The sequence below is a fragment of the Anabrus simplex genome, chromosome 9 (assembly GCF_040414725.1).
Source record: "Anabrus simplex isolate iqAnaSimp1 chromosome 9, ASM4041472v1, whole genome shotgun sequence".
Classification (NCBI taxonomy): Eukaryota; Metazoa; Arthropoda; class Insecta; order Orthoptera; family Tettigoniidae; genus Anabrus; species Anabrus simplex.
Genome location: NC_090273.1, coordinates 234,299 through 255,960, shown reverse-complemented (window position 1 = coordinate 255,960; position 21,662 = coordinate 234,299). Strand labels below are relative to the sequence as shown.

The 21,662-nt window shown below is 40.0% G+C and overlaps 1 long non-coding RNA gene across 1 annotated transcript in view; it reads left to right on the top strand.

Annotated features, from left to right (window-relative positions):
• LOC137502181 (uncharacterized) overlaps positions 1-2,853 on the top strand; it is a 42,288-nt gene extending 39,435 nt beyond the window's left edge. The window contains exon 4 of the long non-coding RNA XR_011018701.1: positions 2,741-2,853. This is a non-coding gene — a long non-coding RNA (uncharacterized lncRNA). The remainder of the gene's footprint in view (positions 1-2,740) is intronic.
• Positions 2,854-21,662: the final 18,809 nt, after the last annotated feature.

Sequence of the window (21,662 nt, the reverse complement as noted above, 5' to 3'; positions counted from 1 at the left end):
AAACTTTCGTACCTTTTCATTCTTCTCTGCGGGTGGAATTGAAGTGTATGACAAGATTCATCTTCACAGCATCAGGCGCGAAAGACCTCCGATTATTGCTTAACACATTCTTCTAAAAAGGAAACCTCCTTTCTACGTCACAAGACATTATAGTTCATATTTAAATAATGTAAAATCACTGCTATCTCCTAAGAACATCATTTATCTTGCACACATTGCGATAAACTAATTTCGATTAAGTACGTTTCGAAGTTTCCGTTTTAAACTGTCGCCAACTATTCCATGTGATTGTTGTACTGAAAGTTCAACACTTCTCACAATTTCTATACCTGCATGAGTTTGTAAGCTAGCAGCTTTTAAACGAGCAATTGCACTCTGTATAATTCCAAAGTTTGACTCCTGCACAATCTTCATAGATGAGACAGAGTAGTCCACTTGTATTAACTGCACGTGATACCGAGAAGCAGTTTTGTGAATACTAGTTCGCATTCGGTAAGTTGAGGATGACTTTGACGACAGCTGCTGCTGTGCAAACTGCCGAAATATGACATTTATGCGAAAATAGCTCAAAATATGACCTTATGACAGAAAAGGCCAAAATGAGCATTTATATGACAAATAAAAATCACTTAATTGTGACGATAATCACCTGATTTGCACCAAAATCCAATCAGGCAAGAAAACGGAGACAAGGAAAACAATATGGCTTTTCCTAAATATCCAAACCCTAGTCATAATATTTTGATCAGGTTCCAAATGGGCTGACATTAAATTTTGTGTGAAATACATAGCGGGTTTTTTTTTTTTTTTTTTTTTGGCAGTGCATAGTAGGACATTTCAGTCATGTGTGTTTTATGTAATCATTTCTACCTGAACGAGGCCAAACTGTTATGAGCCGATAAATTGTTTCATATACACAAGTTCTGAGAAAACTGTTTGGTAACATTCTTTGAATAATGGTAATAATTATATGATTGATTAGATAATTCCAAAGAACTGTTAATTTGATATCCCTTGGAAAGGAGGCCTTGTTGAAGGTTAATGGAACTGTAGGACTGCTAAGTAAATGTGTTCCTGGATTAAGGGGAAGGGGTGAAGTAGGAGGGATTGCATTCTACGAAGTAATATATTCACTGGTAATTAATTCTTGTTTGTAAATATGTTAATTAGTTCATTGAAAAGAATATTGGTGTGTTGAGGAATTATTTTTAAATTACTACTTGGATTATTTCTAATAGAATGTGAATGTTTTCATAAATGTTTATTAAAATATCTGGTATCTTTTTCTAAAATAGTGTCTTCCATGTATTTTCATTAATGTCATTTTGTGGAAACAGCAGAAAATGTATTGCTATTAGAAAAATTTACATACTTTGATCGGACTGAAACAGTCTAAGATAATTTAATGTACAAATACTGTATTTGAGTTGTACTCAGCGAAATATTTATCTTGTTGAAAGACATTTACTTTGAAAACAAATTAAAACGCATTTGAACATGATGCTTTAAAAAGTAAATACTGAACAGAACTCAGACTTCCTGAAATCCGTTGACTGTACGACTCTCCGCTCTCCTTCCTTCATTGGTTGAGCCACACTGAACTGAACTCTAGAGGTTGCTCCTGCCTTACATACACCTGGGGCAATGATCGAGATACGTCTGTCACTTGAACCATACAGAAATCTCCAGATATGGGAAGTTCATAGCCTGTGGCCAAGTCGTTTCTGCACCCCTCGAAGCCTCAGCGATGTAGCGGCACTTTGGAGCTGGGTCTGACCAATGAGCACTGGCCATCTCCCACGAGGCTCCGGCCCGGTGCTGTCGCACGCTGGCCCCACCCTATCAGAGGTTGAAATGATGCATGTAGAGGTCACACGCGCTGCATTATCTATTGGCAAACGAACGTTATTAACGTTTGTAAACAATTCCCTGTCTTTATGCAGTTTTGCAGCTGTGATAATTTCACTGCATTAAAGAAAGTAAACTTGTGTCATTGTCCCAAGGTGGTGCAGCTCTTTTAAAGCACACACCCAATGGAGGTGAGCTGCGTGTACCGTTCTAACCACCAGCCATTCTTAAATCTCTGGAATTGAACCCCGGGCCCCTGAGGACTGCAGCTAATAGTGATAACTGTTACACTATGGAAGCGGACTTTGCGGCATTAATTAGTATTGTATTTATTATTGTATTAGTATTTAATTTTTGTGTTTATATGGAAAAATGCCAAACATGCTCAGAGTTTTTCATTTTGTGTCCATGAACTTAAAATATACATAGGAAGGAAAAAGAATGGAAACTGAAACCAATTTCTAGTATCTGGTGCTACCCTCCAAGCCACGGGCTCTCTTGGCACTGTGTACAACAGATAGTATAAACTAATGATTAACAAACGACAGGACGATTGCTCAGCATGTGTCTTTGTCACCCCCTCAAGTTGCTCCTGAGATTCGGAGACGAGGGTGAACATGCAGATGTTGCAACTTACTTGCTTCCTGGCCCTTCACACTATCATCCTTTTTGCCCTATTGCTGCTCTTATTTAATTTCTTCCTTCTGGTTATCAGGTTAAACTACAGACAGATGTAATTGTAGCCAGGATGGCTTCATTAGGGTTACTTATTTGCACTTCCACTTGACCAGTAAATGATACAGGGCAAAAGTGATATTTTAAATAGATGTTGTCATGAGGAATTTTCCTTTAAAAATAACATTGAAGAGATACATTGTGTTTTATGTTTCAGGCAGCATTCCTACTCTCCCTTCATGAAAATCCACCAATCCATTCTCCTGTGATCCTGCAACATATGTCCTGTTCGGTATGAAAACTTGAAAAAACCAAACCCCTACAGCTCCAAAGGGTCGCCTTACCAAGCGACTGCTGCTCAGCTCTAAGGTCTACAGTACTAGGAGGTGTGATGTGGTCAGCACAACGAATCCTCTCGGCAGTTATTCTTGGCTTTCTAGACTGGGTCAGCATCTCACTGTCAGATAGCTCCTAAATTGTATCACATAGGCTGCGTGGCCCTCGAACCAGCCCTCAGTCCGGGTAAAAATCTCTGACCTGGGACGTATGGGTATGAGGCAGACACAGTTAAAAGAACAGCACAGAGCTGGTAATGTGAAGAATAAGTACCAGTTAATATTAAAAAATTACAGATGGAAGGGACTGCTGGAATCTCTCCAAGCCAATTTTCTCTAGAGTGCCTGATGATCTGGCAGAATGGCCATGGGACATTTATATTCAAGGGGTCACCTTCAAGTGCTTTGCCATATCTACTTAAAGTTTCTCTTGGAAGTAAAATTCTTTGTCCACTCATAATAAAGCATCCAGTAAGACACTATTATTTCATCATGCCTTCTGTGATCGTGACATATATTCCACAAATTAAAACTAAATGGAATGAATTTGGGCACCTGTGTAATGGAAATACTTGTGTAATAATCATATCAAATGCAATAAATAGTACACTTTTGCCTAATGAACTGAAACTTCATCAATTATAATCAACAAATGTATGCATCACAATATGTTCAGAGTTGTTTATCAAGTTATATGTTCTTCAGTCTACATTGGAGTCAAATGTGGCCTTTTGCTTCACCCAACTTGCACACACGAGACATAATTGTCATTATTTTGTAAGTTGTGAAGCCAGAACCTCACATTGTAGATTATTTTATCAGTCTGTGTAGCAAGGATAGAAGAGCGCAGGCTTTCTGAATCCATGTTGGTGGTTTTGTTTCCAGTTGTGTCTGCTGCTATTTGAAAGTGCTCATATCTTTGCGCCGTTAGATTCACCAGCACTTAAAAGAACTCCTGTGGGAAAAAATTGCAGCACCCCCTTGTGGCTGGGGGACACAGACAAAGAATACACCCACGGTATTTCCTGTGTGTTGTAAGAGGTGACTAAAGGGGCAACCAAGAGATAATCGAATTAGAACCATGAAACTGCTTATGATCAGTACCATCACGCGGGGAACACCGTGGGTAGCTTTTACATGCCAGTAGTACCACTATGTTAGGTACACCATAGGTTTGTGATTAGTAGAAGCAGAGAGTGGTTCACTGTGGTTTTGCAATACCTGTGAGAAGTACCACTACATGCGGAATACCACAGGCTTCGGTTGCCTGTGATTAGTACCATTATGTGAGAAACACCACAGGTCTGGTCCTCCTGTGGGTGGGGGTTGTAGAATATCACCCATGCTATCGTAAGAGGCGTAAAGGGGGCCCCAGAGGCTCTGAAGTTTGGGGCGTGGGCTGGTGACCATGGTGCCCTTAGCTGAGTCCTGGCATTGCTTCCACTTACTTGTCCCAGGCTCCTCACTTTCATCTATCCCATCCAACCTCCCTTGGTCAAATCTTATTCCTTTCCGACCAGATGGTTTTAGAGCACTCGAGGCCTAGGGAGTCTTTCATGTTCATGCTCTTAGTGGCCCTTGTCTTCCTTTGTCTGATACCTTCATTTTTCGAAGTTTCAGATCCCTTCCATTTTTTGTAATTATTGTTTTAAGATGTATAGGCAACCATCCTCTATATGACAATAATCATCACAACCACAGGTCTGGGCGTTGCCTGTGATTGGTACCACTATATGAGCGACACCGTGAGTCTGCGTTGCCTGTGATTAGTACCCACTATATGAGGAACACCACAGGAATGCCAGCGCCCGTGTTTAGTGCAGCTTTGTGAGGAGCACCATGAGTTTGCGTTTCCTATGAGTGGTGCCATTATGTGAGAAACACCATAATTCTGAGTTACCTGTGTGATGTACGTTGCTTGTGAGGAGTACCATAATGTGTGGAACACCGTGAGTCTACACTACTTTTGATTAGTACCGCAACGTGTGAAATACCATGGTTCTACTTTACTAGCGATAAGTACCATTATGAGGGGTCATTGTCCTGGATTTTGGACCCCTTTAGACAACAAGCATAATCGATTAAAGTTTGTGCTTTGTAGGCAGTCGCTTGGTCAGTAATACTAGCTTACGGTAGTTACTGGGAAGGTAGGTCGGATCCACTGATTAAGTTCATAATTATTGTTCGTCATCTTCTTGAATACTAGTAAGTGGATCTATTTTGAAATTATTGTTAGGCCTCTTTAAATAACAAGCGAACGAGCATTATCATCATCAGGAAATGAGCCCAGCATCTTCGCATCTCCAAAAACCACAATTGTCTCCTACTGTGTGAAATGGCGAAGATACACCTCGTTACCAAGCTTCGTATAGAGCGCTACTTTCATGGATTGGCTTCTTAAGTGAAGTTCAAGCAATAAATATCATGTACAGGGAGAAGTTAAAGCCTGAACTCTCCGCACAGTATGTGGCCGTAGTCGCAGGCTTTAATTGAAATGGAAGTCGACTGTATAACCTCGGGTTCAACTCTGAAGCTTTGCTTTGCCTCCGTTGCTAGTACCAGAGAAGCACCATAATCACATTATCTGTCTAACCTATATAATTTCAGAATACACTTCTAGTACATCGTCCTGATTGGAGATTTGCTGGAATGTATAGGTTTGTTACACCCTACGGCAGGGTCAGCCAACTGCGAGTACGTGTGATGTCAGGTAACACGTCACACACTCTGCTCGGGCAGCGAAACGAAGTACTTAGTACTGTAACTGAGAAGTGAAGGCTAGAGGGGCGAGGGGAAAGGCAACTTCATTCGTAGAGGGAGGCTCAAGGGCTGCAGGTAGTACAATGCGGTATGTGTAGTACATATTTCTCTCCACATAATTTATTGTAACGTAACTTTGTTATGAATTATTATAAAAGTTATAAAGCAACTTTATTTCTACATATACAAACTAAACTACCTTTTTCCGGTGAATATTCGGAGCTGATATTGAACGCAAAATTGCTGTGTTTTACAATATCACCCACTGTAAAAAATAGTGCTAATAGTAACAAACAGCACAGTTTTACAACAAAAATAGTACAGAGAGTAATCTGTAAACTCGAAACATACGTTTTATCTCATGATATCGATACTCAGTTGCCACTCGTGGGTTTCTTTGATTTTTGTATTCTTGGTTCGTTTATTAGTTTTGCAATATTTGGAGTTAATGTTTGAGGAAACACTAAGTTTAAGAGCACTCTTCAAATCGTGATCTGACAACTGGCTTCAATATTTTGGTTTTGTTGATTTAAAATAGAAAAGATTGGTTCACAGGCATACGTGGAACCTAATATACTCAACATTCCTGCTGCAAACCTATGCAATCGGGGAAACCTTTCTTTTTAATATTATGAGCCCAACTACTCCAGAATTGCGCCCTACCATAGAAGGTGCACCATCTGTTGCTATTGAAACTAGTTTGTTCCATGGCAAAGAAGCATTTTCAACAACACTTACAATGCAGTTGAGAATGTCGATGCCTTTCGTGGTATTCTTCATAGGCACTAAATCCAGTATTTCCTCCCAAATTGTTAAGTTTTTGTCAACCCCTCGTATGAAAACGGCTAGCTGGGCCGTGCCAAAAATATCTGTGCCCTCGTCAATTGCTAAGGAGTATGCCCGGAAGCTTTTTGTCAGTTCTGATAATTGTAGGCGGACATCATCAGATAGGTCTTGAATTTTTGTCGACACTGTGTGCGCGGTTAAGCTGATAGCTTCGAACTCTTGAATGATATTTAAACAAAACTCCTCACCTGCTAGAATTAAACATTCCTTTACGAATTCACCACCACTGAACGGTTTTTAAGTTTCTTTGCAATTAAATGTGAAATTTTATAACTCAGTCGAACTGCTGACTCACTGATCGAATGCTCGACATGGTTATTTATTTTACCTTTTAGTTCTGTAATTACACGTACCCTTTCCTCGCCTTGATACTGATCATAATCTGCAGCGTGATACAACTTTTAACCACACCATTTTCAGTTGTAGATAACGTTTATCTGGACCTACAGTTAGTTATTGGATTTACAGTGTGATAGAGAACTAAGAGATAAATTTTTAAATAAGACGGATTTGTGTGGCTTTTTGTGAAAAGTGTCTATAAAAGCCGTAGCCACCAGCATGTATGGCACTTCACGTGTTTACTACAAAGCGAGGCTGTCTCTTCGTCTCCAGTCTCCGACAGCGGCTCCCCACCTTCTGCGCTCATACGTCACATGGTCTCTCCGACGTCACACGGTCTCTCTTACATCACACGCCAGCCAGTTGGCCGAGCCTGCCCTACGGGGTTAAACTTAATTTTAGTTCGTGTATATTAATTTATTACCATTGGTTTGTTTGTTTAGGTGTAGATTTTGTTCAGGTATCCTTATTGTGCGGCAGTTTGAAATTATATCTGCCATATTTAATAAATGTCGGCTACAGTGGGTGTTAGGAAAACATCAGAAGTCATGTGACATTTTCCACATTTCATGCATACATATGTTGTGCCTTTTAGCATTCAATCTGCACCTGTTATCTTCAGATCATTACAAACTGAGTAACCATCATTGTCCAGGTCTTCCTCTACTTCTCTTAACCTCTATGACAGAGTCCATTATTGTCGTGGATAAACTATCACTCCCCATTCACCTCACATGACCCCATCACAGAAGTCATTTTATGCGCACAGCTTCATCAATAGAGTTCATTCCCAACAGTCTTATCTCCTCATTCAGAGTAGTCCGCTGCCATTTTTCTCTGCAGGTTCATTCCACAATCATTCTTGCTACTTTTTTGCGTCTTACTTCTAACATATGTATAAATATCCTTAATCCACCCAGCTTTCACTCCCATAAATTAAAGCTGGTCTGGAACGATAGTTTTATCCAGGAGCTGACTTGTTTCTTACAGAATACTGTTGATCACAACTGCCAGCTCACTGCTCACAGCACCTTCATTTCATCTCATTTACTATACTACCGTCCTAAACACTTGAAACTGTCTACGAGGATGGTTTGAAAAGTTCTCGGAATCACCACTAGATGTCAGTGCTAGAGCAACGAGGTTCCCGCGCAATAATCGCACATCCTTTGTGAGTGAACAAGCGGTGCGTCAGCGCTCTAGCTGCAGGAGTGTGGTAGTGACGACTGTTGTTGTTCCCGCATAGTCATTTCTGACAATGGAAAAAACTGAGATTCGAGCAGTGATTAAATACTTTGTAAAGAAAGGTATGAAAGTAAAGGAAATTCATGCCGACTTTCAGAACACACAGGGGGACTCTGCTCCGTCATTTTCAACTGTTGCCAAGTGGACCAGCGATAAATTTGGTCGGGAGAGCTTGGATGATGATCCACGTAGTGGACGCCAAAAAGTGTTATGCCCCAGAATTTATCGCAAAAGTGCATAAAATGGTCATGGAGGATCGTCGACTGAAAGTGCAGGAGATTGCTGAAGCTGTAGGGATGTCTTCTGAATGGATATATTATATTTTAACCAAAGAATTGGGTATGAAAAAATTATCCGCAAGATGGATGCCGCGGATCTTGACATTGGACAATAAACGCACCAGATTGGAAATGTCTGAACAAAGTCTGGCCCGTTTTCAGTGCAACCAATAAGATTTTTTGCACTGGTTTGTGACTACAGATGAAACTTGGGTCCACTACTATACCCCAGAGACAAAGCAGTGGAAACATGCTGATTCACCACCAGCAAAGAAAGCAAAGGCAGTGCGTTCGGCCGGAGAGGTCACGGCCTCAGTTTTCTTGGATGCAAAAGGCATTCTGCTGATAATTATCTTCCTACTAGCCAAACAATTATGGGGCAATACTATGCAAACCTCCCAGACAAACTACAGGAAAAGATACGCGAAACAAGGCCTGGTTTGGCAAGGAGAAAGGTCATCTTTCATCAGGACAACGCTCCGTCACACACAAGTGTTATTGCCATGGCAAAACTTTATGAGCTGGAGTACAAATTGTTGCCACATTCCACCTTATTCACCTGATTTGGCACCATCGGACTTTCATCTATTCCCCAAGCTGAAAATTTTCCTCGGTGGATGGAGATTTTCTACAAGGGAAGAGCTGACAGCCGAATTGGAGAAGTATTTTGCAGGCCTGGAGGAATCTCATTTTCGAGATGGGATCAAGGCATTGGAACATTGCTGGACCAAATGCATTAGTCTACAGGGAGACTATGTTGAAAAATAAAAGCAGTTCCACCGAGGTAAGATACTTAATTCTAGTACATTCCGAGAACTTTTCAAACCGCCTACGTACTTGTTCCAGCTTTGTATTCCCAGCCTGACTTTCAATTCTCCTAGGTTTCTTACCTATGGACATCACTTTAGTAACAGGCTAAATTTTATATCATACTCATTATCAAGTTCCAAGATATTAGACAGTAGGCTTCCAACACAATCTGCCATTGAGACAGAGTCGTTGGGGTAGGCTAAACTGCTTGTTACATTTTCACCTAACCGAATCACCCCACCCCCACTGCCACTTTATACCTTTCAGTAGATGATCCAAACTATGAACAACAAAGGTGAAAGATTAGAGCCTTGTCTAATCCCTGTAAGTACCTTGAACCAAAGAACTCATTCTACCATCAATTCTCACTGGGGCCCAAGTGTCAACATAAATTCCTTTGGAGTTCAGAGCAGATTATTAGAAGAAATCATAGTCCCCTTGAATGGCAAACATCTTTTCCCTCAGTACTCTTGTCATGTAACTTCCAGATCTACAGAACATAACTGTCTATTCCTCTCGTTTCATCTTCCAGTTACATGGCACATACTGAAAATCTGATCCTGACAACCCCTTTATGGTCTGAAACCACCCTGGATATCATCCAACTAACTTTCAACCACTGATCGTACCCTCCCTTCCAAAATGCCAGTGAACGTCTTGCCTGGTATACTGATTAACGAAATACCTCGATAGTAGTTGCAATCCTTCCCGGTCCCTTGCTTATGGATAGTGCAGTTACGGCTTTTGTACGATCAGATGGTACGTTATTAACATTCCATGCTAATCTTTTTACTCTTAGAAGCCATTTCATCCCTGCCTTTTGCTGGACTGAGTGCCTCAGACGGTTGAGATGCTGGCCTTCTGACCCGAACTTGGCAGGTTCGATCCTAGCACAGTCTAGTGGTATTTGAAGGTGCTCTAATACATCAGCCTTGTGTCGGTAGATGTACTGGCACAAAAATAACCCCCTGCAGGACACAATTCCACCACCTAAGCAGCTCCAGAAATGCTATGAAGTAGTTATTGAGGGCGTGAAAACATTAACATTATTATTATCCCTATGTTTGCAAATTTTACCATTACGGGTCGAATTCCTGTTGATTTGACAATGGAGTTTACCTTCCTTTCTATTTCCACAAGTGTACTTTCACCAAAATCCTTGCCCTCCTTCCCATGAGCTCTGTTTGCGACGTCACCAGGAGGTTTACCCTTTACATTGAGGAGATACTCAAAATATTCCTTCCATTCCGTGAGATCTGTTATGAGTTCACCTGATTTACCTAAGACACAATTCAATTCATTTTTACCCTCATTTTCTGAGTATCTTTACACTATCCAGAAAGGTTTCCCTGCTGCTTGACATAGCTGTTCCAGGTTATTATCGAAATCTTCCCACGACTTGTTGGATTCAACAGTTATTTGTTTTGCTCAGTTTCTTTCATCTATGTACAGTTCCCTACCTGCTTCAGTCCTCTTTTTTTTTCTTTTTTTACGAGCCATATATGATACACCTCCTTTTTAAGTTTACAAGCTGCTCTCACTTCATCAGTCCACCAAGATATTGGCTTTTTCCTATTTTTTTATGTCGCAGTGACACAGATACGTCTTATGGCGACAGTGGGATAGGAAAGGGCTAGGAGTGGGAAGGAAGCGACCATGGCCTTAATTAAGGTACAACCCTTGCATGTGCCTGGTGTGAAAATGGGAAACCTCGGAAAACAATCTTCAGGGCTGCCGACAGTGGAGTTCGACACACTATCTCCCGGATGAAAGCTCACAGTTGCGCGTCCCTAACTGCACAGCCAACTCATCAGTTTTTTTTTTCCATCTATACACACAGTTGTTCTTAGGCAATCTCTTACTGTTTTTACTACAGCATTCCTATATGCCACCCATTCTCTTTTATATCCTGAAACTGGTTACTGTTTATTGATAAGTTCTGAACAATAATCATATCCATGTACTTCTGTCGACGTTCCTCATCTTGGAGAGATTTTCTCCCCTAATTTGTCTGCAGACAAATTTGACTTTCTCTCTCCTAGGTCTAGGGATATTTAGTTCACTACAAATGCCATAGTGGTCTGTATCATCAAAAGATCCCCTGAATACCTGCACATTCCTAACAGATTTCCTGAATTCAAAGTATGTAATGATACAGTCTATTATGGATGTGGTGCCCCTTCCCATCCCTGTGTAGCAGTGAATAGCCTTAATCCTAAAGTAGCACAGAAGCCCAGCTAACTCTTTCCATTCCTGTTACCTTCCACACATACACCCATCACCTTCTCATATCCTTCAGTTCTATTTCCAACTGCACTGAGCCTTTTCCTATCCTATTGTTGCTATAAGACCTACCTGTATCAGTGCGACGTAAAGTACCTTCTAAAGAATAAAAATACAATATTCCAGATGTCACATTGAAATCACCCATTAACACTGTCCTAAGCTTGCTGTTGATCCTGATTCTGATGTTGCTCAGTGCTTCATAAAGCTAGTCAATTTCCTCCTCATCTGCACACTCGCATGTTGAATACACTGAGACACTTCTCGTCCTAATTCCTCCAATTACCATATCTACCTACATCATTGGCTTATTTACATGCCTAACAGAAATGACATTGTGTTTCTGATTAACAGTCCTACACCACACTGCTCTTTTTTTTAAACATCTGTAAAGAACACTTCATAATCTATCTCTATTCTCCCCTTATCCGAACATCATTATCATCTAACACATCCAGGTGCATCCTCTTTGGTGACTCAGCCAGTTCAACTTTCTTCCCACCATAAGCTCCATTTACATTGATAGCTTCCCATCGAATTCCATTTCGTTAGCAAAGTTGTTTGCAAGGAGTCGGTCACCTGTCAAACGGAAGTGAGACTGCGTTACTCCCATAGGTCCAAGGCATGCTTAAAGTGTATGAGCTCAGTAAATTTGTGAAGCAGGATGCTACCTTACACAAAAGTGAATATATTTCTAGGGGTGGGTTGGTTAGTTCACAACATATATTATGAGGTTGGATTTCTACTATTCACTACTATTCCTGGTTATGTTCCTTACTTTCAGAGAAACAGGCTAGACTTGGGAGTGGTTATGAATGAGAGTATAGGAAGACAAGTCGTTATCGTTAAACTGCAGAAGTTTTGTAAGGAAAGTAATAGTGTTAAGTAATTTAATTGATATATATTTACCAGATATTGTCATAAGAGTTCAATCATGGTAGAGAAGTAATAAGAAGTGAGGCCTACATTAAGCATATCTGCACTGGAATAGCTTATGATTCAGAAGACGAAGATGCCATCACAGTGGGAAGGATGCTTCAAGAAAAACTACACTGAAAATCAGCTTCTGCGTGAGAAACAAGGTACAAGAAATGTTTTATCACAGAACTAACAGGTTGTGTGCAAATGATGTTGTGCAATATGATATAATTTTGAATAGATTGCTAGAGGGAAGAGCAAAAGGGGTGTCATTATCGAGAAGGAACGAGCGTGCTTTGGACTTGACTCTTAAATTTTCTTGGGGGTGGAGGGTGATTACTGATAATCTGTTTCAAAGGTTGTCACCTCTGTGACAGTGTGGCCTGGTATAAAAGTATTCTAATACAGTAGCCAACTTAGAAATTAAGTTCCAACAAAAACACTTGTAAACATTTTACCTTATTGGGCAAACACTGAAAGTGTCGTTCTTTTCTGAAATAAGAGTCAATGGTACTCTGCTTAAGGGCATTTCTGTAACTTGTCGAAATAAGATCTTTTATTGCATCCATTGCATTCACATTTTCTGGGGCATTGCTGGTAGCGATAACACTGTCCAGAATCAATAAGGCTGTCATTGCGTCTTTAACCATTTCCGATGTTTCGTCTGCTTGCGATTCCACTTCCGTTAGTTCACACATGTCGGAGAATGTTTGTTACTGGTACCTGATTCACAAAGTCTTTGGAAGTTTCTTCCAACTCCAAAGGCTGTTGTAAATCAGTCCAGTCCCAGTTATCCGCATCGGCCACGATGGTTTCTTCTGTATCGTTTGCAAAGAACTCGCACTTCTGTAAGCAATTCTTTATAACAAATGGTGTAACAGTGTCCCAAGCCACAGCTATAGTCCATATAGCATCCATGACATTCCACTTCCTGATATCAGAGTAGGGCACATTTCTTGATACTTCTCTCATGAACGAGCCGCTTCCGATATGCACGTTTCACGCAGTAAATAATCCCTTGATCCAGTGGTTGCATTTGGCAGGTAGTGTTTGCCGGCAAGTACAGGAGATCTGGATATTTTGAAGTTGCAGTCCATCATGGTTGTGGGCAGCGCATCAATCCAGAATAAGAAGAATATTGCAATCTTTACATGCCAGCTTTCTTTTTCAAACACAGCAGCCATTCACGGAACAAATTTCCTGTTATCTAAGTATTTTTGGAACATCTATAATCACACGCAAATTTCTTCACACAGCGGGGCTTTGCGAACTTGCTTATAATGAGAGGGCGTAATTTCTCACTGCCATCTGCGTTACACAACAGCATTACTGTCACTCTGTCCTTAAAAGCTTTCCCGTCGTGACAAGCCTGTCCTTTCACAGCAAGAGTTCTCTTTGGTTGGGCTTTAAAAAAGAGAGCTGTCTCATCCATACTGAACATGTCCTTGGGTGCATGTTTTACTAAAATCGATGCCACTCGTTCCTGCCATTCATTCATACTTTCTGTGTCAACACTTCTACTTTTGCGACTCACTGTCTGTCAAGTGATGTTACGCCGTTCTTTGAATCATTGCAGCCAGCCATTCGAACACTGGAAGTCCAGTCCACAGTTCAATGCCAGTTCGTTGGCCTTTTCTTTTATCAGTGGCCCATCCACTGGAATATTATTTAAACGGGCGTTATGAAACCACTCTATTAACTCATCTTCTAATTTCGTGTGCCTTGCTCCTTGAATTTGCCTCCGTTGTTCAGTCTTTTTACCTTCAATCTTGATTATTTCAGAACATTGAAAGTGCTGATAGCGGTATTCCGTATGTTTTAGCTATTTCACTTCAGATTTTTTTTTCTTGTCGACTTCCTAGATGTTCCGCAATTTCTCCGCTATTATCTTTGTTTATAATGGGGAAAAAGAAGACTTATTCTGCAAACTTACGCTCTACGAAACTTGAACAAAAATAACTCTGCGACCGTACCGTACGTGTACCTCACGACAATAATAGAGCTCTTTGATGGTGCGATAAAAAAAGTAACAAAGAAGCAGCTATATACTAAAGTAAGGTCAACGTACTATTCGGGCACTTATGCGACAGGAGATATGTTTTACGCTCATTGTCGTTAATTGTCGTCTACAATGACTTTATTTGTTAACTGCTCTGCAGCAACCAGATTACAATACTGATTTTTAATTACATCGTTTATGAGTCTGAGAAGAACTTCGAATTGCATATTAACCGTATTTTGAATTAACTGATCGAAATAACACATGAAGGCCTATATTTGGATTCGTAGTAAAAAATGAATGTGAAAGAAAGGAAGGTATTAAAATTAGGACTATTAGGCAGTACCATGTCGCTGATAAAACAGGCATGAGGGAGTTTTTAAAAAGTAACTATGATTGTTGGAAAATGGTAAATAAAAATGTAAACAGACTCTGGGATGGGTTCAAAGCAATTGTTGAGGAATGTGAAAATAGGTTTGTTCCCCTAAAGGTGGTAAGCAGTGGTAAGGATCCACTATATTATAACAGAGAAGTAAAGAGACTAAGGAGGAGGTGCAGACTGGAAAGAAATAGTTAGAAATTGTTATGGAAGTAAGGAGAAATTGAAGGAACTTACTAGGAAATTGAATCTAGCAAAGTCAGCTAAGGATAACATGATGGCAAGCATAATTGGTGGTCGTACAAATTTTAGTGAAAAGTGGAAGAGGATGTACAGGTACTTTAAGGCAGAAACAGGTTCCAAGGAGGACATTCCAGGAATCATTAATGAACAAGGGGAGTGTGCATGTGAGGATCTTCAAAAGGCAGAAGTATTCAGTCAGCAGTATGTAAAGATTGTTGGTTACAAGGATAATGTCCAGATAGGGAACGTGAGTAATACTAATGAAGTATTAAAATTTACCTATGATAACAATGACATTTACAATAAGATACAAAAGTTGAAAACTAGAAAAACAGCTGGAATTGATAAGATTTCTGGGGATATACTAAAGGCAATGGGTTGGGATATAGTACCATATCTGAAATACTTATTTGATTATTGTTTGGTTGAAAGAGCTATACCAAATGAATGGAGAGTTGCTATAGTAGCCCCTGTGTATAAAGAAAAGGGTGATTGACATAAAGCTGAAAATTACAGGCCACTCAGTTTGACATGCATTGTATGTAAGAATGCTTTGGGAAAGCATTCTTTCTGATTATATTAGACATATTTGCAAAATTAATAACTGGTTTGACAGAAGGCAGTTTGTGTTTAGGAAAGGTTTTTCGACTGAAGCTCAGCTTGTAGGATTTCAGCAAGATCTAGCAGATATCCTGGATTCAGAAGGCCCAATGGACTGTTGCGATTGACCTGTCTAAGGCATTTGATAGGATAGATCATGGAAGACTACTGGCATAAATGAGTGCAATTGGACTAGAAAAAAGAGTGACTGAATGAATATTTCTAGAAAACAGAACTCAGAGAATTAGAGTAGGCGAAGCTCCTGTAATAATTAAGAGGGGAATGCCTCAAGGCAGTATTATTGGACCTATATGTTTTCTTATATGTGTAAAGAAGTGGAATCAGAGATAAGGCAGATGATGTTATTCTGTACATAGTAATAAATAAGTTACAAGATTGTGAACGGCTGCAGGGTGACCTCGATAGTGTTGTGAGATGGACGGTGGGCAATGGTTAGGGAATTCGATCCCGGCCCTTATTTCTAATCCCGGGATTTCGGGATTACACTTAGTCAATCCCGGGATTATCCAGGGATTGAAAGTTACAAATTAAAGAAAACAAGATATTCTCACAGAAATCAGCTGTTTAATCAGAAAATCAAATTTTAGACAAAATAAACATATTTTACGGTATACACCTAGCTAATCTAATCACTCTTAACTAATCAGACTTAGTCAGAATAACCAGATTTAAAATCACTCAGTCTCAATGTTAAAATTATTCTTTTTCAAGAATCAGTGAGATCTCTTTAAACTTACATAAAGTTAAAAAAAACCTTATGTAACAAAGTATGCAAATAAACTTTAGAAATTAACAACAATCTCTCTGAACATAGACTAAATAGATGACTTTCATGTAACAACATAATAAGTAGGTAGAATATTTCTTAGCAAAAGTATTTAAAAATAACATTTACCAGTCACATTTCTCGTAAATATAAAGAAAACTAATTTAATAGCAACATTCTAGTTTGAATTGCGAAAAGATGATCTGAGAAATAACAATGCGTCCAGTGTCTCATCACCAAACCTGCTTCTCAATTTGTAGCACATATATGCAGCTGCTGAGAAAGCGCGTTCAGGTTCGATGGAAGTTGGAGGAATCGTTAGTAAATACTTATAAGCCTGCTCTAGGTTATAGCTCCGAGTAGAACTTGAAGACTTGTATAGGTTATTTTCTTTCTTAACAATTCTGGAAAATTCATTTTCATTTAATGCTCCAGGAGACATAATTTTCATGCTGTTTTCTATTTCCAGCTGAAGTTTTTCTTTGAGCGTCAAATCCCCCTTTTTTTTCCGTATTTCTAGGCTAGACTTGCATATTTTGATCTTCCTCTTCGTCTTTTTTTACCATTTAATCTCTCAATTAAAGAAACAATGTGTTTTTGCTTGTGATGATGTTTGTTGTTTTAAGGGGCCTAACATCGATGGTCATCGGCCCAAATGTGTTTTTTATCAGGACTTTGCTCAGACTTGAAAATATATACGCTTTATTTCATCATCGAACGCCAACGCCATTGTCACTATGAGGATTTTGCAGGTAGCATAATACGCCACTCAACTCATTTCTTCGGCGATCTTTCATGCGCTTGTGTAAATGTATCTTGAATTTGGAAGCCAACTCGGAGCTATTGTCATTTAACAGCTTAAAAACAAACTTTAGGGCATCACCTGTTGTGCATAAATACGCATCAGTGCGACAGAGTACTTCTACAGTTAATTTGACTGGAGCCAAGACTTTAATGATTTAATCGATGAGCTCGAAATCGGACTCTTCCAACTGCACTGGATTATTCAAAGCTATAAGCGCTTTTTTGACGCTAAATTTCAAGAAGGCACTCACTCATCTCACTCACACGGGAGAGGTAATGTACCAATGCACGCAATTGTGGTCAGACTTTTACGCACATAGGGGATGGACTCATGCGCTAAACAAGAACAGGCATTTACACACCGAAAAGACGCATAAATAACGCACTGAGAGTTTCGCTTCACGCAGTCTCTTTTACAAATTTTAAAAAATGTCAATCCCGAAAATCCCGGGATCCCGAAATGAATTGAATTGAAAAGCGATCGGAATCCCGGTTTTCGGGATCCCGGGATCGAATCCTCTAGCAATTGTATGATGATAAACGGGGTTAAAAGTCGGGTTGTGAGTTTCAGAAATAGGAAAAGTCCTCTCAGTTTTAATTACTGCGTTGATGGGGTGAAAGTTCCTTTTGGGGTTCATTTTAAGTACCTAGGTGTTAATATAAGAAAAAACCTTCATTGGGGTAATCACATACGGTAAATATGATTGTTAATAAAGGGTACAGATCTCTGCACATGGTCATGAGGGTATTTAGGGGTTGTAGTAAGGATGTAAAGGAGAGAGCATATTTGTCTCTGGTGAGACCCCAACTAGAGTATGGTTCCAGTGTATGGGACCCTCACCAGGATTACTTGATTCAGGATATGTAAAAAATCCAAAGATAAGCAGCTCGATTTTTTCTGGGCGATTTCCGACAAAAGAGTAGCGTTTCAAAATGTTGCAAAGTTTGGGTTGGGAAAACTTCGGAGAAAGGAGACGAGCTGCTCGACTAAGTGGTATGTTCTGAGCTGTCAGTGGAGAGATGGCGTGGGAGGATATCAGTAGACGAATAAGTTTGAGTGGTGTCTTTAAAAGTAGGAAAGATCACAATATGAAGATGAAGTTGGAATTCAAGAGGACAAATTGGGGTAAATATTCGTTTATAGGAATAGGAGTTAGGGATTGGAATAACTTACCAAGGGAAATGTTCAATAATTTTCCAATTTCTTTGCGATCATTTAAGAAAAGGCTAGGAAAACAGATAGGGAATCTGCCACCTGGGCGACTGCCCTAAATGCAGATCAGTAGTGATTGATTGAAAGAAATAAGACACTGTGCGACGTAAAGCAAATTCTAAATAAAAATGAAAAAAATCTTTTCACAGCCCCTCCCAATGGGTACGCCACTGCATCCACTCACCATTTAAGGTACAAGGTAAGCCCGGTGAATGGTTGGATACTCAAAATACACCACCGTTTGCGGTTATGACTCAAAAGTATAAAGATAGGTAAGGGACGGGGTCTAGTGTTTTAAGTAGAATCCGTATCAATAGAACGTGACTTCCCATTTTTTAAAAGTTTGATGCATCGCCTGCGATTCAAGCCTGGGCCGTCCTGATGAGAAGATAGAACCATTGGAGCTGAATTATCACCACCGCCAATTACAAAATAGTTTTGATGGTGCCATTTGAGGTTCCAATCAGTTCCCTAACCTACTTATAGGCCTACCTATCGAACTTAGGCACGCATCCGCGATTGTCTTGCTACATTCCGTTCCCCTACTGAGTAATCCCTTACTAATTGCCCCTTTCCTCATGTCGTGACATTTGTCAACACACGGTTGCATTCCCAATACTGAGGCCTCTACAGGGAAATATCCCCGCGCATCACAATCCTAAGTGTTTTCCTTTCATTAAAGCAGTACAAATATAGAGAATTTTGTATGGCCCTATTGAGCCTTGCTAGTAGATTCTTTGTCGCTACGTTAATTTAATATTTCGGCGTAAGTTTTTAAGTTGTTCGTACCGTACGTAAAACAACGGCTGATCCTCGCTCTAGTTTCAGGAAATATTTTGGGGTGGGCCCGGCCCCCCTCCCCCCCCCCCCCCCGGCTACGCCAGTGATCAGCGGATGTTATGATGACACGTTCACCACGAGGTCCAGATCCCAGAACATGCGCAAGATTTTCAATCAGCTTGAGGCAGTGCCTACAAAGGGGATCCTTATGAGATCTTCCTGGTACTGATCTAACTGCTGACATGTTTGCTGTAAACTTCATATGCCACACGCCATTCACTACATGACAAGCCTTGATGGTCTCGAATGAGGAATTGGCAGGAGTATATTCATTGTATAAACATATATACACCTTTTCCTTCCTGCTGCAAGTTACACCACTCAATGATTGCTCCTTATCTGAGTACTCTTCTGACTTTTCTGGCATCAGTTATTTCTAAGTGAAGATGTAGCAAATTGTCAGATGAAAGGACTACATGTGTATTGTGTATTGATTACGAGGATAATTAAACATATTTGACAATTTGTTTAAGATTCTATTTAAGTCGAATGCTTTTGATCGATTGATCAAATCTATCAAAACAAAGGAAACAATTTTGAATTATCCATGAATGCGTGAATATACATGAGAACCGGATGTTCACGAGCTAAGAGCCCACTGCCACTGCTGTTGAAGAAGTTCAAGAAGAGTGTAAACGTTAACTTTTTACACTTCAAAATCCCTTGATTTTTCAAATAAACAGGGGACAATATTATGAAGTGTAGCATAGTAAGATGATGGAAAAGAAATACCGGGAAGTGCCAGTGGAGGTGGATGACAGACGATTGTCGACGAGTGACGGCAATGTTTTGTAGTAGTTAAATCATGACGGCGGTTGTTTAGAATATTTAACCTTCAACTGGTATCATACGTCTGCGAGTCTAGGTTTCTACATCTTTGTACCTGTGTGTACCTTTCAGTTGGATTGTAGGCTCCATACGGTGAAGGTGGCTCTATTTGACCTTTAGTAAAAGCGTGCGCTGTTTCTTAGTCTGTTATACCGAGTTATGTAGCTATAATTTTGAGTCGTGTTAATCAGAGCTACAGAAAGTCCTAAACAACCTTCACAATTGGGCAGTTGATAACGATCTCAACATAAACCAGAGAAAGACAGTGTACATGGCTTTCCGAAAAGGAGGAAAACTAGCAGCGGAAAACAATGACTCTCGGCGAAGAACATCTCACGTCGGTCAGTACCTCGGCGTCACCCTGCAAACAACGTGCCACTCTTTCAGACACCACATAAAGGAACGAGCAACAGCTGCCATCATAGGAATATACGATCTGAAGAACATAACCAAACTCTCACTACGAACAGCAATGCCACTCTTCCACGCCAAAATAACTCCCACTATCTCATACGGCCTAGAGCTACTGTGGGAAAGGCTAACCACAACAGACCTCACCACGATAGAAAAAGTGAAAGCACGATTCCTTAAGAGAGCACTGGGCGTGGCAAGATCGTCACCGTCCAAATTATATATGAATTAGCAAGGGAACTTTTCTATATAGAAGACCTCCGATTCAAACTACACCTGCCATCCACCCTGCAAATGGAGAAGGTACTTGAGCAGAAGCAACAGGACATAGCACTGGATTTTTACGCAACGGAAGCAATGACCGATAGACGATGGACACGGGAAAATCACGAACTAAGAAACGTAATCACTAGACTCGCCGTACATGGCTTCCACCACAAAATTTGCAAAAACATAAAATATCATGAACCGAACAAAGAATGTACATGTTCTCTGTGTGAGAATCCATGCGACAAATACCACATAACACTGTGCTATAGTCAACTATGCTCTTTTTCCTTTTACTACAAAGACTAAACCGCCTTGAGAATCTAATTTCATTTCTTTTTCCGATTGTAGGTTCGTTATAAAAGACTGACATAGCAGAAAAGTAATCATTAGAAGTTGCGTTTATCGATTTTGGAGAAAAATAGGAAGGTCCACTTTTTTAAAAGATTAATTTCGGTGTTTTGGTATTTTCTTCTGAATTTGTAATCTTGTTTCCTAAATTTGCTGTGACATGTGAAAACATGTTTCAACTAATTAAATTCAATAAAAAGCAACAAATTTAATAGTAAATTTCTGGAGTCTGACGTGCACCATTATACCAGTTTGTGCTTTAATTATCTTTAAAACATGGACGTCATTTAAAAAAACTTGTTTGTATGCTTACAAGCAGAGTAAGGTATGAGTCAAATATTTGATCTGAGATTAAGTGGAAAGTTTGTTTGTACGTAACTTAACGGGAAATGACTTAAAAAACTATTAAATCATGCTATTGCTTTTACGCCCCACGAACTATTTTTGACGGTTTTTGGTAGACGCCGAGGTGCCGGAATTATGTAACGCAGAATTCTTTTACGTGCCAGTAAATTACCAACACAAGGCTTCATATACCACCGGACTGAAGCAGGATTGAACCTGGGGTCTGAAGGCCAGCGCCTCTCATTCCTGCTTAACAGA